General features: G+C 27.7%; 1 protein-coding gene and 1 long non-coding RNA gene across 2 annotated transcripts in view; one reads left to right on the forward strand and one right to left on the reverse strand.

Annotated features, from left to right (window-relative positions):
* The window catches only part of LOC109598477 (nuclear receptor coactivator 1), a 334,843-nt gene that overhangs the window by 299,284 nt on the left and 14,063 nt on the right, over nt 1-21,496 (reverse strand). The window lies entirely within an intron of this gene.
* On the forward strand, nt 52-4,468 carry LOC126265430 (uncharacterized). Its single transcript, XR_007547916.1, has 2 exons — nt 52-985; nt 1,056-4,468. It is a non-coding gene; the product is annotated as an uncharacterized LOC126265430 (long non-coding RNA).

The raw sequence follows: 21,496 nt of genomic DNA on the forward strand, positions 1-21,496 counted from the left end.
TGTATTTGAAATATCCAATAATTATCAGATTTTCTGATGTTTCCAGGTAAATTCCCATGGTAACATTAGTTTGACAGATTACTTGGCAAAATATAAAGTCATAGTGCTTATTCTGTGATTTGTGGCCGAAAATACCGTAAAATGGTACAGACTGATCCTCCTGCTCCACCTGAACACAATAATAACCCAATGGAAGAAAGGTTAAACCGTGAGTTAAGATTAATTGAAGCGATGCTGGACGAAATGATAAGAGAATTCAGTAACATCAATAGCAGATTTCAGATATACCTAGCTATTTTAGATTCCAAACTAAAAGCTTACGAACTTAAGGACCAGTCTAAGAAGTAATGTAATGTAATTAATTTATTAAAAATTTCAATAAAGATTGTTTATTAATTTCATCTAGTATTCTTTAAACTTGTTTGTTTAATCATTATGTATCCATCATCAAGTATTCTTTAAATTAGGGTTACAGAATGTTCATTAGGTATAAGAAATATCAAGTAATTGTGAGCTTTTGTTTAATCCAGATGCATCCACGTAAATATCCATGGTAATATTTATTTGACAGATTACTTGTCAAAATACAAAAGCTAGCAGTGCTGTGAATTGTTGTAGCAAATACAGTAAAATGGTACAGATTAATCCTTCTCTTGGACCTAAAAATGTAGGAGACTTGATTGAAGAAATGCTGGTCCATAAGCTAAAGCTAAGGATACTTCAAATGAGAGTGAACAATTTGTCAGAAGAAATCCATAACCTCAAAAACAAAGTACGGAGATTCCAGGCTTTATGGGAGTCCATATTAAAAGCTTACGAGCATGAAGATCAGCACATGTAATTTAGTGTAATTAATTTAATTAAAATTTCAATAAAGATTCTTTATTAATTCCATTTAGTATTCTTTAAACTAGGGTTATGGAATGCTCAATATGTATAAGAAATATCAAATGATTCAGATTTTGTATAATCCTCATGCATCCAGGTAAATATCCATGGCAGATTACTTGCCAAAATACAAAAACTAATAGTCCTTTTATTGTGAATTGTGGTAGCAAATACAGTGAAATGATACAGAATGATCGACCTTCCCGACCTCAACGCATTAATACCCCATTGAAGAAAGGTTAAATCACGAGTTCAACATGATGAAAGCGAGCCTGGAAGATATAAGAGAATTCCATAACTTTCATAATAAATCTCAGAGATACCAAGCTATTTTAGACTCCAAACAAGAAGCTTACAAACTTAAAGACCAGTCTAAGAAGTAATGTAATGTAATTTAGTAAATATTTCAATAAATATTGTTTATTAATCTCATCTAGTATTCTTTAAACTTGTTTGTTTAATCATTATGTATCCAGGTAAATATCCATGGTAATATTAGTTTGGCAGATTACTCATCAAAATACAAAAACTAGTAGTGCTTGTTCTGCGAGTTGTAGTAGCAAATACAGTGAAATGGTAGAGAAGAATCCTCATCTCCGACTTCAACGCATTAAACCAATGGATCAAAGAATAGTCTATGAGTTAAGGATGATGATAGCCAGTCTGGAAAATATGATAAGAGAATTCGAAAACTACCATATCAAATTGCAGATATACCAAGCTACTTTAGAATCCAAACAAAAAGCTTACAAACTTAAAGAGCAGTCTCAGAAGTAATGTAATGTAATTTAGTAAATATTTCAATAAATATTGTTTATTAATTTCATCTAGTATTCTTTAAACTTGTTTGTTTAATCATTATGTATCCAGGTAAATATCCATGGTAATATTCGTTTGGCAGATTACTTGTCACAATACAAAAACTAGTAGTGCTTGTTCACTGAATTGTGGTATCAAATACAGTGAAATGATAGAGAAGAATCCTCATCTCCGACTTCAACGGATTAAACCAATCGATGAAAGAATACACTATGAGTTAAGGATGATGATAGCCAGTCTGGAAAATATGATAAGAGAATTCGAAAACTACCATATCAAAATGCAGAGATACCAAGCTACTTTAGAATCCAAACAAAAAGCTTACAAACTTAAAGAGCAGTCTAAGAAGTAATGTAATGTGATTTAGAAAATATTTCAATAAATATTGTTTATTAATTTCATCTAGTATTCTTTAAACTTGTTTGTTTAATCATTATGTATCCAGGTAAATATCCATGGTAATATTAGTTTGGCAGATTACTCATCAAAATACAAAAACTAGTAGTGCTTGTTCTGCGAGTTGTAGTAGCAAATACAGTGAAATGGTAGAGAAGAATCCTCATCTCCGACTTCAACGCATTAAACCAATGGATCAAAGAATAGTCTATGAGTTAAGGATGATGATAGCCAGTCTGGAAAATATGATAAGAGAATTCGAAAACTACCATATCAAATTGCAGATATACCAAGCTACTTTAGAATCCAAACAAAAAGCTTACAAACTTAAAGAGCAGTCTAAGAAGTAATGTAATGTGATTTAGAAAATATTTCAATAAATATTGTTTATTAATTTCATCTAGTATTCTTTAAACTTGTTTGTTTAATCATTATGTATCCAGGTAAATATCCATGGTAATATTTGTTTGGCAGTTTACTTGTCAAAATACCAAAACTAGTAGTGCTTGTTCACTGAATTGTGGTATCAAATACAGTGAAATGATAGAGAAGAATCCTCATCTCCGACTTCAACGGATTAAACCAATCGATGAAAGAATACACTATGAGTTAAGGATGATGATAGCCAGTCTGGAAAATATGATAAGAGAATTCGAAAACTACCATATCAAAATGCAGAGATACCAAGCTACTTTAGACTCCAAACAAGAAGCTTACAAACTTAAAGGCCAGCTTAAGAAGTAATGTAATGTAATTTACTAAATATTTCAATAAATATTGTTTATTAATTTCATCTAGTATTCTTTAAACTTGTTTGTTTAATCATTATGTATCCAGGTAAATATCCATGGTAATATTCGTTTGGCAGATTACTTGTCAAAATACAAAAACTAGTACTGCTTGTTCTGCGAGTTGTAGTAGCAAATACAGTGAAATGGTAGAGAAGAATCCTCATCTCCGACTTCAACGCATTAAACCAATGGATCAAAGAATAGTCTATGAGTTAAGGATGATGATAGCCAGTCTGGAAAATATGATAAGAGAATTCGAAAACTACCATATCAAAATGCAGAGATACCAAGCTACTTTAGACTCCAAACAAGAAGCTTACAAACTTAAAGAGCAGCTTAAGAAGTAATGTAATGTAATTTAGTAAATATTTCAATAAATATTGTTTATTAATTTCATCTAGTATTCTTTAAACTTGTTTGTTTAATCATTATGTATCCAGGTAAGTATCCATGGTAATATTAGTTTGGCAGATTACTCGTCAAAATACAAAAACTAGTAGTGCTTGTTCTGTGAGTTGTAGTAACAAATACAGTGAAATGGTAGAGAAGAATCCTCATCTCCGACTTCAACGCATTAAACCAATGGATCAAAGAATAGTCTATGAGTTAAGGATGATGATAGCCAGTCTGGAAAATATGATAAGAGAATTCGAAAACTACCATATCAAATTGCAGATATACCAAGCTACTTTAGAATCCAAACAAAAAGCTTACAAACTTAAAGAGCAGTCTCAGAAGTAATGTAATGTAATTTAGTAAATATTTCAATAAATATTGTTTATTAATTTCATCTAGTATTCTTTAAACTTGTTTGTTTAATCATTATGTATCCAGGTAAATATCCATGGTAATATTCGTTTGGCAGATTACTTGTCAAAATACAAAAACTAGTACTGCTTGTTCTGCGAGTTGTAGTAGCAAATACAGTGAAATGGTAGAGAAGAATCCTCATCTCCGACTTCAACGCATTAAACCAATGGATCAAAGAATAGTCTATGAGTTAAGGATGATGATAGCCAGTCTGGAAAATATGATAAGAGAATTCGAAAACTACCATATCAAAATGCAGAGATACCAAGCTACTTTAGACTCCAAACAAGAAGCTTACAAACTTAAAGAGCAGCCTAAGAAGTAATGTAATGTAATTTAGTAAATATTTCAATAAATATTGTTTATTAATTTCATCTAGTATTCTTTAAACTTGTTTGTTTAATCATTATGTATCCAGGTAAGTATCCATGGTAATATTAGTTTGGCAGATTACTCGTCAAAATACAAAAACTATTAGTGCTTGTTCTGTGAGTTGTAGTAACAAATACAGTGAAATGGTAGAGAAGAATCCTCATCTCCAACTTCAACGCATTAAACCAATGGATCAAAGAATAGTCTATGAGTTAAGGATGATGATAGCCAGTCTGGAAAATATGATAAGAGAATTCGAAAACTACCATATCAAATTGCAGATATACCAAGCTACTTTAGAATCCAAACAAAAAGCTTACAAACTTAAAGAGCAGTCTAAGAAGTAATGTAATGTAATTTAGTAAATATTTCAATAAATATTGTTTATTAATTTCGTCTAGTATTCTTTAAACTTGTTTGTTTAATCATTATGTATCCAGGTAAATATCCATGGTAATATTTGTTTGGCAGTTTACTTGTCAAAATACCAAAACTAGTAGTGCTTGTTCTGCGAGTTGTAGTAGCAAATACAGTGAAATGGTAGAGAAGAATCCTCATCTCCGACTTCAACGCATTAAACCAATGGATCAAAGAATAGTCTATGAGTTAAGGATGATGATAGCCAGTCTGGAAAATATGATAAGAGAATTCGAAAACTACCATATCAAAATGCAGAGATACCAAGCTACTTTAGACTCCAAACAAGAAGCTTACAAACTTAAAGAGCAGCCTAAGAAGTAATGTAATGTAATTTAGTAAATATTTCAATAAATATTGTTTATTAATTTCATCTAGTATTCTTTAAACTTGTTTGTTTAATCATTATGTATCCAGGTAAGTATCCATGGTAATATTAGTTTGGCAGATTACTCGTCAAAATACAAAAACTATTAGTGCTTGTTCTGTGAGTTGTAGTAACAAATACAGTGAAATGGTAGAGAAGAATCCTCATCTCCAACTTCAACGCATTAAACCAATGGATCAAAGAATAGTCTATGAGTTAAGGATGATGATAGCCAGTCTGGAAAATATGATAAGAGAATTCGAAAACTACCATATCAAATTGCAGATATACCAAGCTACTTTAGAATCCAAACAAAAAGCTTACAAACTTAAAGAGCAGTCTAAGAAGTAATGTAATGTAATTTAGTAAATATTTCAATAAATATTGTTTATTAATTTCGTCTAGTATTCTTTAAACTTGTTTGTTTAATCATTATGTATCCAGGTAAATATCCATGGTAATATTTGTTTGGCAGTTTACTTGTCAAAATACCAAAACTAGTAGTGCTTGTTCTGTGAATTGTGGTGGCAAATACAGTGAAATGGTAGAGAAGAATCCTCATCTCCGACTTCAACACATTAAACCATTCGATCAAAGAATACACTATGAGTTAAGGATGATGATAGCCAGTCTGGAAAATATGATAAGAGAATTCGAAAACTACCATATCAAAATGCAGAGATACCAAGCTACTTTAAAATCCAAACAAAAAGCTTACAAACTTAAAGAGCAGTCTAAGAAGTAATGTAATGTGATTTAGTAAATATTTCAATAAATATTGTTTATTAATTTCATCTAGTATTCTTTAAACTTGTTTGTTTAATCATTATGTATCCAGGTAAATATCCATGGTAATTTTAGTTTGGCAGATTACTCGTCAAAATACAAAAACTAGTAGTGCTTGTTCTGTGAGTTGTGGTAGCAAATACAGTGAAATGGTAGAGAAGAATCCTCATCTCCAACTTCAACGCATTAAACCAATGGATCAAAGAATAGTCTATGAGTTAAGGATGATGATAGCCAGTCTGGAAAATATGATAAGAGAATTCGAAAACTACCATATCAAATTGCAGATATACCAAGCTACTTTAGAATCCAAACAAAAAGCTTACAAACTTAAAGAGCAGTCTAAGAAGTAATGTAATGTAATTTAGTAAATATTTCAATAAATATTGTTTATTAATTTCATCTAGTATTCTTTAAACTTGTTTGTTTAATCATTATGTATCCAGGTAAATATCCATGGTAATATTTGTTTGGCAGTTTACTTGTCAAAATACCAAAACTAGTAGTGCTTGTTCTGTGAATTGTGGTGGCAAATACAGTGAAATGGTAGAGAAGAATCCTCATCTCCGACTTCAACGCATTAAACCATTCGATCAAAGAATACACTATGAGTTGAAGATGATCATAGCGAGTCTGGAAAATATGATAAGAGAATTCGAAAACTACCATATCAAAATGCAGAGATACCAAGCTACTTTAGACTCCAAACAAGAAGCTTACAAACTTAAAGACCAGCCTAAGAAGTAATGTAATGTAATTAATTTACTAAAAATTTCCATAAAGATTGTTCATTAATTAATTAATAATTCTTTAAACTAGGATTGCAAAATGTTCAATATGTATAACAATTATCGAATAATTGTTAAATTTCTAAACGCAGGTAAATATCAATGGTAATGTTTGAAAATGTCATGAATATACAATTAAACAATGTGGGACTAATTTAAAGGCCACTGTAAGTATAACATAAAGAAAATTCTAGTTTGCGACTGTTTAAAATCGATACGTCGATCACGAAACGGACGTCTTGTCTTACAAAGCGATAACATTAAACAAATAAAACGCCCGCGACAGAAAATTGCCCTTTTATTCGAACGCGGCGGGTTCCCTTTGTTGTGCAGTTTTAGAAAAATACCTCTCGGCGAATTGAATATCAGCAATTTTCACGCCAGTGTCGGAATACGGGCGAGTGATTTTCACATGGAGTGACGATTGAAAATAAAACCGGAGGAAACGGCGGAGCGGAGTGCTCCGGAAAAAGCGCGTTTGAAGTTTCGTTTCGTTTCGGATAATTAGTCGGGAGTGAGGAAATGAAATGAAAACTGTATTGCATTGTTTTACTTGTTCTGTTTTCTCGTCGTCGCGTTCTCTATTGTATACGAGAGGCTTTTTATTTATGTTTGTGCTTTGGGTTTCAATGGCGTTTTGTTTCACAGGTTTTGTTTCGAGCACCATCTTGATTTTTGTGGCTTGACAATTATCAAGTAAATATAATAATTATATGAAGACTGAACAAGATTTTTTTTATAGGAATGGCAGTTTATCCATAAATTCTTTTTATATGACATTATTTATCCAATTTATGTTATTTAAAAGTTAATAACACAAAGATACTGTCTGTCAAATAAATGCCAAAGTATATAAGTTAAACATTTTCGTAAAATCAGATATGTTTTGTACTATACTTTTTTACTCATTCAGTGTATTCATTTCAGAAGATTGGTCTTTTAAGAGTAATTTTAAATAAATCTGGTTAATTAGATTTTTTCAAGGAATGGCAGTTTATCCAAAAATTCTCTTTATCCAACTCATTTTATTTAAAAGTTAATAACACAAAGATACTTGTGGTCAAAAATATTAAATCTCTTTCTGTCTCTCAAATAAATGCCAAATCATACAAGATAAATCTTTTCATAAAATCAGATATATGTTTTGTACTATAGTTTTTTTACTCTTTCAGTGTATTCATCTCAGAAGATTGGTCTTTCAAGAGTAATTTTAAGTAAATCTGGTTAACTAGATTTTTTCTAGGAATGGCAGTTTATCCAAAAATTCTCTTTATCCCACTCATTTTATTTAAAAGTTAATAACACAAATATACTTGTGTTCAAAAATATTAAATATCTTTGTCTCTCAAATAAATGCCAAAACATACAAGTTAAACCTTTTCATAAAGTCAGATATGTGTTTTGTACTATACTTTATTACTCTTTCAGTTTATCGTGAAAGAAGGTTGTTCTTTCAAAAGTAATTTAAAGTAAATCTGGTTAACTAGATTTTTTCTAGAAATGGCAGTTTATCCAAAAATTCTCTTTATCCAACTTATTTTATTTAAAAGTTAATAACACAAAGATACTTGTGGTCAAAAATATTAAATATCTTTCTGTCCTCAAATAAATGCCAGAGCATACAAGTTAAACCTTTTCATAAAATCAGATATATGTTTTCTACTATAGTTTTTTTACTCTTTCAGTGTATTCGTCTCAGAAGATTGGTCTTTCAAGAGTAATTTTAAATAAATCTGGTTAACTAGATTTTTTCTAGGAATGGCAGTTTATCCAAAAATTCTCTTTATCCCACTCATTTTATTTAAAAGTTAATAACACAAATATACTTGTGGTCAAAAATATTAAATATCTTTGTCTCTCAAATAAATGCCAAAGCATACAAGTTAAACCTTTTCATAAAGTCAGATATGTGTTTTGTACTATACTTTATTATTCTTTCAGTTTATCGTGAAAGAAGGTTGTTCTTTCAAAAGTAATTTAAAGTAAATCTGGTTAACTAGATTTTTTCTAGAAATGGCAGTTTATCCAAAAATTCTCTTTATCCAACTTATTTTATTTAAAAGTTAATAACACAAAGATACTTGTGGTCAAAAATATTAAATATCTTGTGTTCCTCGAATAAATGCCAAAGATACAAGTTAAACCTTTTCATAAAATCTCAGATATATGTTTTGTACTATACTTTTTTACTCTTTCAGTGTATTCATCTCAGAAGATTGGTCTTTCAAGAGTAATTTTAAGTAAATCTGGTTAATTAGATTTTTTTTAGGAATGGCAGTCTATCCAAAAATTCTCTTTATCCAACTTATTTTAATTAAAAGTTAATAACACAAAAATACTTGAATACTTGTGGTCAAAAATACTAAGAATCTTTCTGTCTCTCAAATAAATATCAAAGCATACAAGTTAAACCTTTTCATAAAATCAGATATATGTTTTCATCATGTAGATGACCTAATAAGAAATATGATGCCACGTTTTTCTTCATTTCTTTTATTAGAATTCTACTATTACAGTTTTAATGTTAAATAAACTATTATTTAGTTACCATCATCATCACTGCGTTGTAAACAAAAAGTAAGAAAAAACGTTTTATCGGACTTTTTTATAACGTCGTACAGTTAAACGTTATCGGTGTAACTTAAGTACACCGTACATTTATAAATAACGATTGTTTCCAAGGATTATCTATTAGTTAAGCCTAATGCCATTCGTGACATTTATCGGTCGGCTTTAATTGCGATGACGTACGAGGTAGGTAACGCGACCGGCCATAATTTGCATCGGTATCTTTCATCGTTTCCGGTCGTAGACATTTTTTTCGGGCCCGCTCATTTGCATTTCGGTTCGCTAATTGGAAAGGAAACGCCGCCCCGGTCCTGCTGTTCATCCGTAAAATCCGAATTGGTGATCTATGAATTTCACTTTTAACTCTTCGGCTCCCATTATTAGTGTCAGTTACCACTCAAAAAAACGAATAGTTAAGCACTTTAATCACCCCCAGACGTAGCATGCCTGGAACGTTGTTTCGCAAGCAATAAAATATTCATATTAACACAACGTTTCTTGTATTTGTTCGTATATTCCACGTGGATTTCAAACCACAAACGTATTGGCCGTAAATAAAATAACACGGGCGGAAAAAAGTGGTACAACGTTCCCCATTAAGTATGCACGCCCCCGAGACATTACCGACGACGAACGCCTAATCTCGCGATCGCTCCAAATGACGAGTCCTCCCTTGACTTTTATCTGTATCAGAAGTAATTCCGCCCGACGTTTCATCTCTCAGTAACGGCCGTTGCCAAATCCTCCCGACAGACGGACGGTTTCTTTTGGCCTTTTTGCTGCCGGCGCGGTTTTTACGCTCCCCCGTTCGATGTGACGTTCAATCGGATTGACTGATTGAAATTGTGTTTACGCACGTTTGAAATGTGGACCGATTAACGGTTCACCTTGCCCAATTAATGTCGCAGTCGCTTCGTGGCTGTTGAAATTAATATATTTTACTCGAAAATCGTATAAAAATGATTGTAATTTACATGTGAAGTGTATCGGGTAAATTAATAAGCAATGTCTGCTTCCGGTTGCCGATGCTAATTAAGTAATTAATAACAAGAAACCACCAAGGGCCGGTTTCCATTCGGTGCCTCACTGAGAATCGATTCAGAAACCTGTTCCGACCGTTAATAATAATAAATTAATGCAATGTCAACCTCAAACTATTAACTAATATATTATAAACTGGAAAGTGTGTTGAAAATGTTGTACTACGTGACAATATTTTATCGACAGCACAAAAAATAGGATAGTATAATGTTTACACAAGTTAAGAAATAGTCATAGTTTAATTTTAAATGTCATTGTAAAACGTTCAAGAACAATCTTAAAAATTGTCCAACGAAGAAATTATTTTAGAACTATTTAATTACAATTATTGCATAAAAATATTTTCAATATTTAGATTTATTTAATACATATTCCAATATATGTTTATACATGTATGAACTGCACTAAAAAAAGATATACTGAGTTCATGGATGTATTTAGAATGTTTTGTTAATATCATAAATTTATTAATTTATTTTTTGATTATTTCCCAAAAATCTTATATTAATTACTGTTACATATTCAATAAAAATCGTATGTTTCTATAATAAATATAATTAAATACAATATTAAATAATTGTTAAATTTTAAACTTAGTTTAAATATTTTAAATTATGAAAAAATAAAAAAATATTCTCAAAACAGAAAAAAATTTCAAAATTTTGAACTATTTTCTTAATTTTATAAGAGAAAACAAAAAATTATATATAAATTTTTACAAAAATTTGAAAGAGATAAATTTTGCAAAATTCATCAAAATTAGCTATTATAAAATAATAATCATTTACATTTTTAGCATAAATTTTAATTTTTTTCAATATTTGATTTTAAAAAAAGTAACAGTAATTAAACGACAAAATAAATAATCAAAAAAATTAGAGATATAAGAAGTAAAATTAAAAGAAGTTTTTATAGTACATTACTAGAAAATAAATCAGGGAAAAACTTATATTCTAATAATTTTTAGATTAAAATGAATAAAGATTATAATAGTAAAAATTATAAATCCATAGATGAAATTTATTTAGTAAATATTTTAAACATTGTTAAAGTAAAAAATATTCTCAAATTCGACAAGCAAATTGAAATTTCAATAAAAGTATTGGAACATAAAAAATTTAAATGGTCAATATTAAAAAACAACATTAGTAAATTGTGTTAATGAAAATTTAATTAAAAATCATAAAAATTAGGTTATGTCAATATTAAAAAACAACCTTAATAAATTGTTGATATTTTTAATTGTGTTGAAGGAATAAATTAAAAATCTAAAAATAGGTTTCTATTATTTATATCCTCTCCTCCTTTGAAAAAAATTTTTAATAAACCTGTGGAATGATTCTCTTTCTAAATTTTGTTACAAAACATTTGCAATAAAATAGTAAAATATTTTTTTCAGAATTTTGTTAAAAAAATTGTAAAAAATCATCAATGTGATCAAAAAAAGACAAATACTAAGATTTTTTGTAAGAAAACAGCAAATTGCCAATAAAACTGTAGAATATTTTTAATTTTGTTAATAGAAATTTGAAAAAAAAACATAGAAATTTAACTAAAACAATCATCATATTCTCAAAATAAAATAATCAAGTATTTCTTGTAAAGAAAATTGACAATAAACTTTTAGAATGATTTATATTCAATTTTTATTACAAGACACATAAAAAAGCAAAAGATTATTTCTAACATAATAATAATAAAAAAAAATTAGAAATCTATCGATGAAATTTATTTGATAAACATTTTGAATACTGTTTTATTCTTAAAATTGAAACAAAATTGAAATTTCAATAAAACTACTGGAACATAAAAAATACAACAATATTAACAAACAACAACATAATAAATCATTGAATATTTTTAAATTGTTAAAGGAAATTTAAAAAAAATCATCAAAATTAGATAAAAGAATAATTATATTCTCTTTTTCTTTGAGAAAAATTTTTAATAAACCCGTGGAATGATTTTCTTATTAAATTTAGTTATAAAACATTTTCAGTAAAGCAGGGGAATATTTTTTTCTGAATTTTCTTAAATAAAATTCATAAAAAATCGTCAATATGATCAAATAAGAAAAATAGATTTTTTTTAGTGAACAGAAATCTGACAAAAAAAGTATAAATTAACTAAAATGATATCATCATTTTAATATCGTTGTACGAAGCTTATAAAAAAACATGAAAATTATTTAAAATAATCATCATATTCTCAAAAATAGATAAATGATCAACTTTTGAATAAATAGATAGATTTTATTACATTCATAAAAAACCTCAAAATTATCAAAAACTAACTATCACATTCTCAAAAAGGTGATTTTTTAAGGAAAGAAACCAATTTGTAAAGAATTATCAAAAAATTATCATCATATATTCAAAAGTAAATAATCAAATATTTTTTTGTTTGAATGAATTATTAGGAAATTGCCAACAAAAGTATGAAATTTTTTTTCTAATTTGATTGAAATTGATCAAAATTATCAGAAATATTCAATAAATTCTCAAAAACAGACACATAACCAGAAAAGTGTTTAAATTATCAATAAAATTATTGACATAAAAATTTAATTTGTTGTAGAGTTTATCATAATTAGGTAAAATAATGAATGATTCAGAAAAATACCGTACAAACAACTTGAAGTACCGCTTAGAAAATAAAATAAGGTTGAAGTTCATCTAAAAATAGTGCGGAAATATGTGGGAAAACATCGCAACGGAACCGAACTAATTAAACACGAACGGGGGCAACACATTCTCTGGGTGGCGGAATCAATCGTACGTAAACATCCCCGTCGAAAAGGCAATAACACGGTCGTCGCGGGAGATTTGCCTTCGATCGCGGCAACGGGAGAACGGCATCGCCGGTGTGTAGGCATCGCGGACGTGTGTTGTGTGCGTGTGGTTAATCGTTACGTGACAAAAACGTAATATCTCGCCGACGCTATCGGCACGAACGGGCTTATTGCGATGTCATGCCGTTTCGGGAAATCTCTCCTTTCTGTCCCCTGCACGATCTCTCGAATTGTTCGCGAGGCGCACGGGAGATCCGTTCCTGCGTCTTCGCGCCAACACCAGTGTAAACACCGATATCGTTTTTACGTGGAGTCTGCGACGCAGAACGTTGAGCACTTTATCCTCGACGAGCGGTGAGGTTCTCAGTGAATTTTGATGGATACAAAAAATTATACAATTCTTTACAATGAAAACCATAGATACACACACGCCTGCGAAGAAATCCTGCTGTTCCAAATTGGCCTGATATAAAAAACACAGTTTGTTTTTTAAAAATTTATTTTTAAATATACAGTAGTGGACAAAAGTAATGAATATTTTTATAAATTAGATTTTGATCCTTTGGGATTTTTCATATCCGTTTTAATTGTGTTAAACAAATTCTTCTGTTCTATTTTTTTAAAAAATTTTCATATTTTGTCAGGTTCTAATATATAGTGGTGGACAAAAGTAAAGAATATTTTTATAAATTGGATTTTAATCCTTTGGGATTTTTCATATCCGTTTTAATGATGTTAAACAAATTCTTCTGTTCTATTTTTTTTTAAAAATTTTCATATTTTGTCAGGTTCTAATATATAGTGGTGGACAAAAGTAAAGAATATTTTTATAAATTGGATTTTGATCCTTTGGAATTTTTCATATCCGTTTTAATGGTGTTAAACAAATTCTTATGTTCTATTTTTTTTTTAAATTTTCATATTTTGTCAGGTTCTAATATATAGGTGGTGAACAAAAGTAATGGGTTACTTTTATATATTGGATTTTGATCCTTTGGGATTTTTCATATCCGTTCTAATGGTGTTAAACAAATTCTTCTGTTCTATTTTTTTTTAAATTTTCATATTTTGTCAGGTTCTAATATATAGTGGTGGACAAAAGTAAGGAATATTTTTATAAATTGGATTTCGATCCTTTGGGATATTTCATATCTGTTTTAATGGTGTTAAACAAATTTTTGTGTTCTAGTTTTTTAAAAATTTTCATATTTTGTCGGGTTCTAATATACAGTGGTGGACAAAAGTAAGGAATATTTTTATACATTGGATTTTGATCCTTTGAGATTTTTCATATGTGTTTTAATGGTGTTAAACAAATTCTTGTGTTATAGCAATATTTGAGTTATTGTTAATTTTTTATGAATATTAATAAAATATTCCATACTAAATTAATTTTTTAACAAAAAAAAAGTAAAAACCTGTAACAGGTTAGAAAAAACATTGAGTAAGTTACATTTGTAACAAGTAAGAAAATATTCTATACTTTTTTCCTGTATTGTATCTAGAAAAACGATAATATAATAACAAAATTTAAATATTTTTGAAAATCTGAATTTTATCAGATAATTTAAAATTCAATGATTCTGATCATCAATGTATGAAAATTTTTGGAAAAAATGAGTAATTTAAAATATAAACTATTTTATTTACAATTACATGTATAATTTAAAAATCCAAAAATATCTATCTATCTATCTATCCAAATATAATCTATTGAGAATAACAAAGTTATAGACTTTTTAAAATATATAAAATTAAACGTAAATAATGAACATCTCGTAGAAAGTTAAGGAGTATTAATAATGGGTCTTTATAAATAATAAAGCTGATGTCAGGTGTCAATTTAGGACATCCTGTACACTTACCCAAAGAAGTCCAAAAAGTTCAACAAAGGTCAACCTAATTATAATATATAATAAACTACTCAATCATTAACAATAATTACGTATGTTTTCAGGAGTCAATTTAATTTAAATTTATAATGGGAAAATTACATTTTTTCTGAACAACGTAAAAGCATAGATGTGCATGTAACAGATTCATTATGCAAACAAAAGTTAGGTTTGAAACAGACAGGCAAATAAATTGTTTTATGCATATGACACAAAAACAATTCAATAAATTCAAATGAAACTGAAAAAATTATGGCTTGCTTTTGAAATACTTTTTAATACAAAATTCTGAAAATCACTTTATCTTTACTTTACAATGAATTGATAAATTTTACATATTTCTAGAATGGATAAATTGACGAAACGTACAGCTTTTTATGTTCAATTTTCTGCGTCTGACAATATGTTAATTACTCGACATTATACAGTCTTTGTAAATATGAAATGGGCCTTTAAATATTTATCGAGGCATTAAAAATTAAAATTGAGGGTTTTCGTCACGATCCAAACAATGAAGATTTGACACACACATTTTTTATTCTAATTGTCACTAATATACACAGTTCCTAGAAATTAACTCACCACCTATAATTTTGTAAATATTTAAGTAGATGGTACTTAGTATGTTTTTTGTATAAATTACTTATATAATTACATCACATATTACTTTTAAAAAGTGTGTTAAAGTTTTAACAAGACGTTTAATTTTTTATATGCTGATTCTGGTAAATTAGTACAACCATGCTAGGAGAGCAAGACAGGGTAGAAATACTGCTCAAGTTCGTTTTTTAAGTCTTTTTCTCTCGAGATAAGGGTTTGTGACTACACGAAGTTTGAAAGAATTTGGACCACAATAAGTGGAAATACCTCATATTAAGGTCAAATTTTAATTTTTTATAAACATCAAATTCTGTTAATTTTTATTTTTTTTAGAAAAACAATATTTTTTAATTTTTTCTCTAAAAATTATAAATAAAAAATCTATTTTTAAATAAATATACAAAGAGTGTATACGTTTATTTTTCCCATTTTCAGAAAATATTAATAATAATCAATTGTTATTGAAGTGGCCTTACTTTTTTGGAATAGTGTACATCCATTAATTTAAAAAAGGGGCAGGTCGTATTTTGAGGAATCCTATGTATATTATATTATATTCGATAAAAACCGACATTCCCCTAAGAAAACTCTTGTCTGAGTGTATCGACATAACCAGTAATTGGCTTCGTCAGTCCCATCCTCAGCATCCATCAGAGAGACGAGAGCCACCCAAACATACAAACACACACACAAACACTTGCTTGTTTGTATTTATTGTTTCGGCGAGGAGTCGCGGGTGAACCAGATGAAACAGCGAGAACAGGCGAGAGAGAGGGAGAGAACAAAGTCGCCGCCGATCGAGAGTGAATCTGTTTTCGCTTATGTAACCCCATTAGAGCGAGCAGCGACGGTGTGCGAAGAGAGGGCCAGGACGGGCCGGTCGCGGAACAGAGACGGCGAAGACTTTCGCTGGTTTCACACGACACAACCCGTCGTCGCCTCCCCCGATCATCATGCTCCAGTTTACCGCTACCTGTGCGACTACCTTTGAGGACATTACTCGCGGCTTTGGAGACGGCATCTTTTTACGGGGTTTTTGGGGTTCCTCGTTCCGTCTTGGGGGGCAGTTTTAGATAAGTGTGGGGTGGCTTATCGAGTTTGCCCTGCAATTCAAAATTGGTCACCAGTCAATTAAGTAATAAGGTCATGGAATCAGTTTATGGAGGCTTATACGCTCTAATAAGCTTCTGGAAATAGGATTACGTTAGACAATATAATATCCGAGGGCAATAAATAAATTATTTCCAATTATGGCAATTTTATGAAGTGGACAGGGGAAATGTATAGAAACAAAATATATAGCTCCTAAGCTGGACAATCTTTCAACGATAATTCGTTGTCAAAATAAAATATTGGTTTCCTCTATGACATATAAAGTTTTTATGTATTTGTCTTTCCGCCTCTGTTAAAATTTTTAATTAAATCCTTATAAGACAAAACTTAGGGTAGAACCACAGAACAGAAAAGTTAATTACTACCACAAACTATGAAACGTTACTAAAAAATAAAAATTCCAAATAGTTTTTAAATAAATTTTATTTAGGGAAGATTAAATTGTTAGTTCCTGTTTTCTAGGATTGAATTTATAGTTCTTACACACTGTTCAAACATTAAAGTTAGAACAACAAGAACAAATTTGTTGGTGAGATATATGTCACCCCTTGTGGCAATATTTTAGAATAAAAATAAATTAATTTATGTTTCAGCCGAGACGAACCCTGTATTCAAGTAAATAAATAAATTACCAATGGACAAAATAAAGGTAAATAAATTATTACCACAAACTATCAAACGTTTTATATAATAAATTTGAAACTGATTTTTTAAATATTTTTTTTCTATTTTTTCTTTTATAAGGATTCAGATACTTTCCAACCTTTAAGGTTAAACAAATTTGTTGTTTATGATATTTGTTAATGTGACAATATTAGAATAAATTAACCGTTAGTTTTAGCTGAGACAAAATATGAAGCAACAAAATCGATCTCCTTGTTCCAATTAATTAATATTATTGGAATAATGAGTTGGGAGAGGTGGACAAATAAAGTAGTATTAACCGACCAAATTTACAATATTGTAAATGACAGTATTAATCTGTCGAATGATCAAAATTTTTAAATTATGAAATATGGTAAATTATTTTTGACTTATTAAAGTATTATATATCAATTAATTTCACACAAAATTTATATATATATATATATATATTTATATATATATATATGTTTTATGTAAATCGTTTTTCAGTTTTTGAAATTCAGCCAATGAACTTTAAACATTAGATATTCCAAATCAACTGGTATTAACCTGCCAAATTCTCAATTTTTTGAATTTTGAAATACAGTCAATTAATTTTGACTTTTTAAATGATTATATTGTATATTAATTTATTAAACAAAATTGAAATATTAATGTATTAAAAAATACAATATATTAAATTACTATATTATAGAAATCGTTTTTATATATTTGAAATTCAGTCAATATATTTTAATATTTTAAATAATTATGTGTTAATTATAATTAACATATTATATACGTATATTGGTATACGAAGGAATATATTGTTAGTTACATCTCTTTTCTCTAATTAATTAAAGTTAATTGAACAATATGTTGAGAGAGTTTGAAAAATATTCCAATTCAACTCGTATTAATCTGCCAAATTCATATTTTTTTTTGAATTTTGAAATATTAAGTATTAATTTATTTAAAAACAAATACAACACAAATATTAAATTTCTATATTATAACATATAAATCGTTTTTCAATTTTTGAAATTCAGTTTATAAATTTTAACAATTTAAATTATTATTATAGTATTAATCGCCTTTTGAATTTTGAAATATAGGCAATTAATTTTGATTTCTTCTTAAATTAAATTATAAAAAATTTTGATTTTATTTTAAATTCTTAAATTATTTTATATTAATTAATTACACAAAACTGAAGTATTAATTTATTTAAAAACACAATATATTAAATTTCTATATTATATAAATCGTTTTTCAATTTTTGAAATTCAGTCAATAAATTTAATATAATTAATAAATTATTTAAATAAATTGTTCTATGATGGAATGCATTGTTAGTTACATCTCCTTGTTTTAATTAATTAAAATTATAGGAACAATGTGTTAAGGGGGATTGAGAGATATTCCAACTCAACTGTCATTAATCTGCCAAATTCTCAATTTTTTGAATTTTGAAATACAATCAATTAATTTTGCCTCCTTAAATTATTAGATATTAATTAATATATTATTTAAATATATTTTTCTACGAAGGAATGCATTGTTAGTTACATTTCTTTGTTCTAATTCATTAAAATTATTAGAACAATGTGTTAAGAGGGGTTGAAAAAAAATTCAAAATCAATTGATCTACAAAATTCAGTTTTTTTTTGAAATTTGAAATATATTATATATTGATAATACAATTGAATTAATTTTAACTCCATAAATTATTATATATTAATTATACAAAATTAAAATCTTAATTGAATATAAATTATAATATATTAAATTTATTAGAGGAGTAGAAATATATTTTAAATCAACTGGGATGAATCTGCGAAATTTATAACTTTTTTGAAATATAGTTAACTAAACAAAAATTAAGTATTAATTTATTAAAATATACAATATATTAAATTACTGAATTTCTGAATAATTTAATTAATATATACATATATTTATCTACGAAGGAATATGTTGTTAGTTACAGTTTTAAAAGATTTTATTTATAGATCCAAAGATAGAAACTTTCAACTTTTAAACGAACAATGAGCAGGGAGTACCCACTAAAATATTAACAATTTTTTTAAGCTATATATAAAATAATTATTAAATATATATCTTTTAAATATGCGTTATTTAATAATAATAATAATAAATAATCACAGTTGTAATTATTTTGATTTAGATATATTTAGTTTTAGCTCAGATGATATCTGTAGACTAAAAAACAAAGAAAACATAATTTAATCCACAATAAACAAAAATCCATTTTCTCGACCCGATTCATCAATATTATTGGAGGTATGTGTGGAGCAGTTGATCGTATTCCAAACCAACTGATAAGTGTTTACCTGCCAAATTCACAGAATGGAAACCCCCCGATAACGACTCGAAGCTTCCATCCCATCTAGCATGGCATTAAAACCCGATTACTAGATAGAGCCTTAAACAAATTTCCCAATCTGACTACGCAAACCCATCTGGAACAGGGAGCATCCGTCGTTCGGTTCGTTGATTTTCGGCAAACACATAAAACTTAACATGCCGTTAATATAAAATCTGGTGGCCAATTATTCATCTGACTGCGACAACGTAACAAACATCTGAGCACGGGAGGGACGTCGAATTTTCCGAGAAAAAAAAAATTGGGAAAACACGTAAGTTCTTTTGAAGGCGCTGCCAAGAGAGGCACCTGTGGGCGATCTGGTTGAATACACTCTCTGAAACGCGTACGGTTTTAAAATTACCCGGTCGGCCGTCATTATTATTATTATTGCCGCGTTATACGATGCAAAACTGGAGGTGTGAGCGCCGCGAGATCGAAATTAACGATCTGTGCCCGTTCGGATTTGAAATGACAAGAAAATAAGTGCGGAAATTTCACATTCTCACCGATTATTTACATTTACCGGCAAAAAGCTCGTTACTTAAGGGCACAAAATCACATAAATTTCAAACTTAAGTGGACATTATTATTATTCCGTATTTGAGGTAGAAAATACATTGTCCAGTTATACACGGAATTGAAATAACCAAACATAAAAATTGCGTTTGTATTACAAGAAGGGATTTTACAAATCAAATATTCTATGTACTATACAAAAATGTAATATGTCCTAAAAATACAAAATAATAAATAATTTGAAAAAAAACTAGTTATAAAATAATAGTTGATATGTAAAACTAATTATTTAATTTAAAACTCTTTTACCTGAAAATGTCTTTTCTAACAATATCGGGAGAGAAAGTCTAAAAAGTTTAAAAAATTTTAAAATTCTTAAAATGAAAAATATTAGGATATCAAAAAATGAAAAACACTAATTTTATTGAATTCGTTTTTTAATAGAGAATTACTCAAAATGAAAAAAATATACATTAATTATTTAAAAATATATATAAATTGAAAATAATATAAGAAAAAATTATATAAAAATATATAAAATATATATTTGCTATTTATACAAAGGTAACTCTAAAATAAAAATAAATAAAATACCAAAAATTTAAGGACAGAGACTGTTTACAAAAGGATTTTAATGGATCTACAAAATATAGAAAATATCTGGAAAAATTATAAAAAATGTGTTAATTGTATATACATATAAAAATACTCAAAAGTAAAGAATTATTTAGAAAATGTTGAAAAAAAAAAATAATAATAAATTATTATAAATTGAAAATAATTATTATAAATAAACATCTAAAATAAGATTATTTGAAGATAAATGTAAATAATAAAAAAACACAAAATGTTTACAAAAAAAAAATCACGTAATATTCTTAATCTTTTAATAAAAATTCTTTTAAAAAATGTAAAAATAAATAAAATTTTTATAATTTAATAACTGAAATTGTTTTTAGAAAGATGTAAAAAAATCTACAAGATGCGAATAAAAATGTGAGATATTAGAAACAATGTGTTATCTATAAAAATATTGAAAAAAATATTTAAAATAATATTATAATTAAAAAAAAAATGTACATAGAAAATATTTCATAAAATATATAAAATCCGTATAAAAATATTTAATATAAGACAATTAAGTAATCAAAGAAAACACTTCCTAAAAATGTAAAAAATAATTAAAATTTTATTAATTTAATCACATAAATTGTTACAACATATAAACGGAAACTCTAATCAGATTTATAAAGACTTATTTAAAATATATATAAAAAATAGTATATAGAAAACAATATTTAAATAATTAAAATTCCTAAAGTTTATTAACAAAATTTGTTTATAAAAGGAATTTAAAAATCTAAAAATGTAAAAATATACAGAAAATAAAATAAAATAATGTCTAATAAATCTGAAAAGGTAACATAAATTTAAAAACTGAATGTCAAGAAAATATATTTAAAAAATTGCAAATTGAATAGAATATTTTAAAAAATATAGAATAATTTATATAAAATTATTTAAAATA

The sequence above is a fragment of the Aethina tumida genome, chromosome 4, assembly GCF_024364675.1.
Source record: "Aethina tumida isolate Nest 87 chromosome 4, icAetTumi1.1, whole genome shotgun sequence".
In the NCBI taxonomy this organism is placed as follows: domain Eukaryota; kingdom Metazoa; phylum Arthropoda; class Insecta; order Coleoptera; family Nitidulidae; genus Aethina; species Aethina tumida.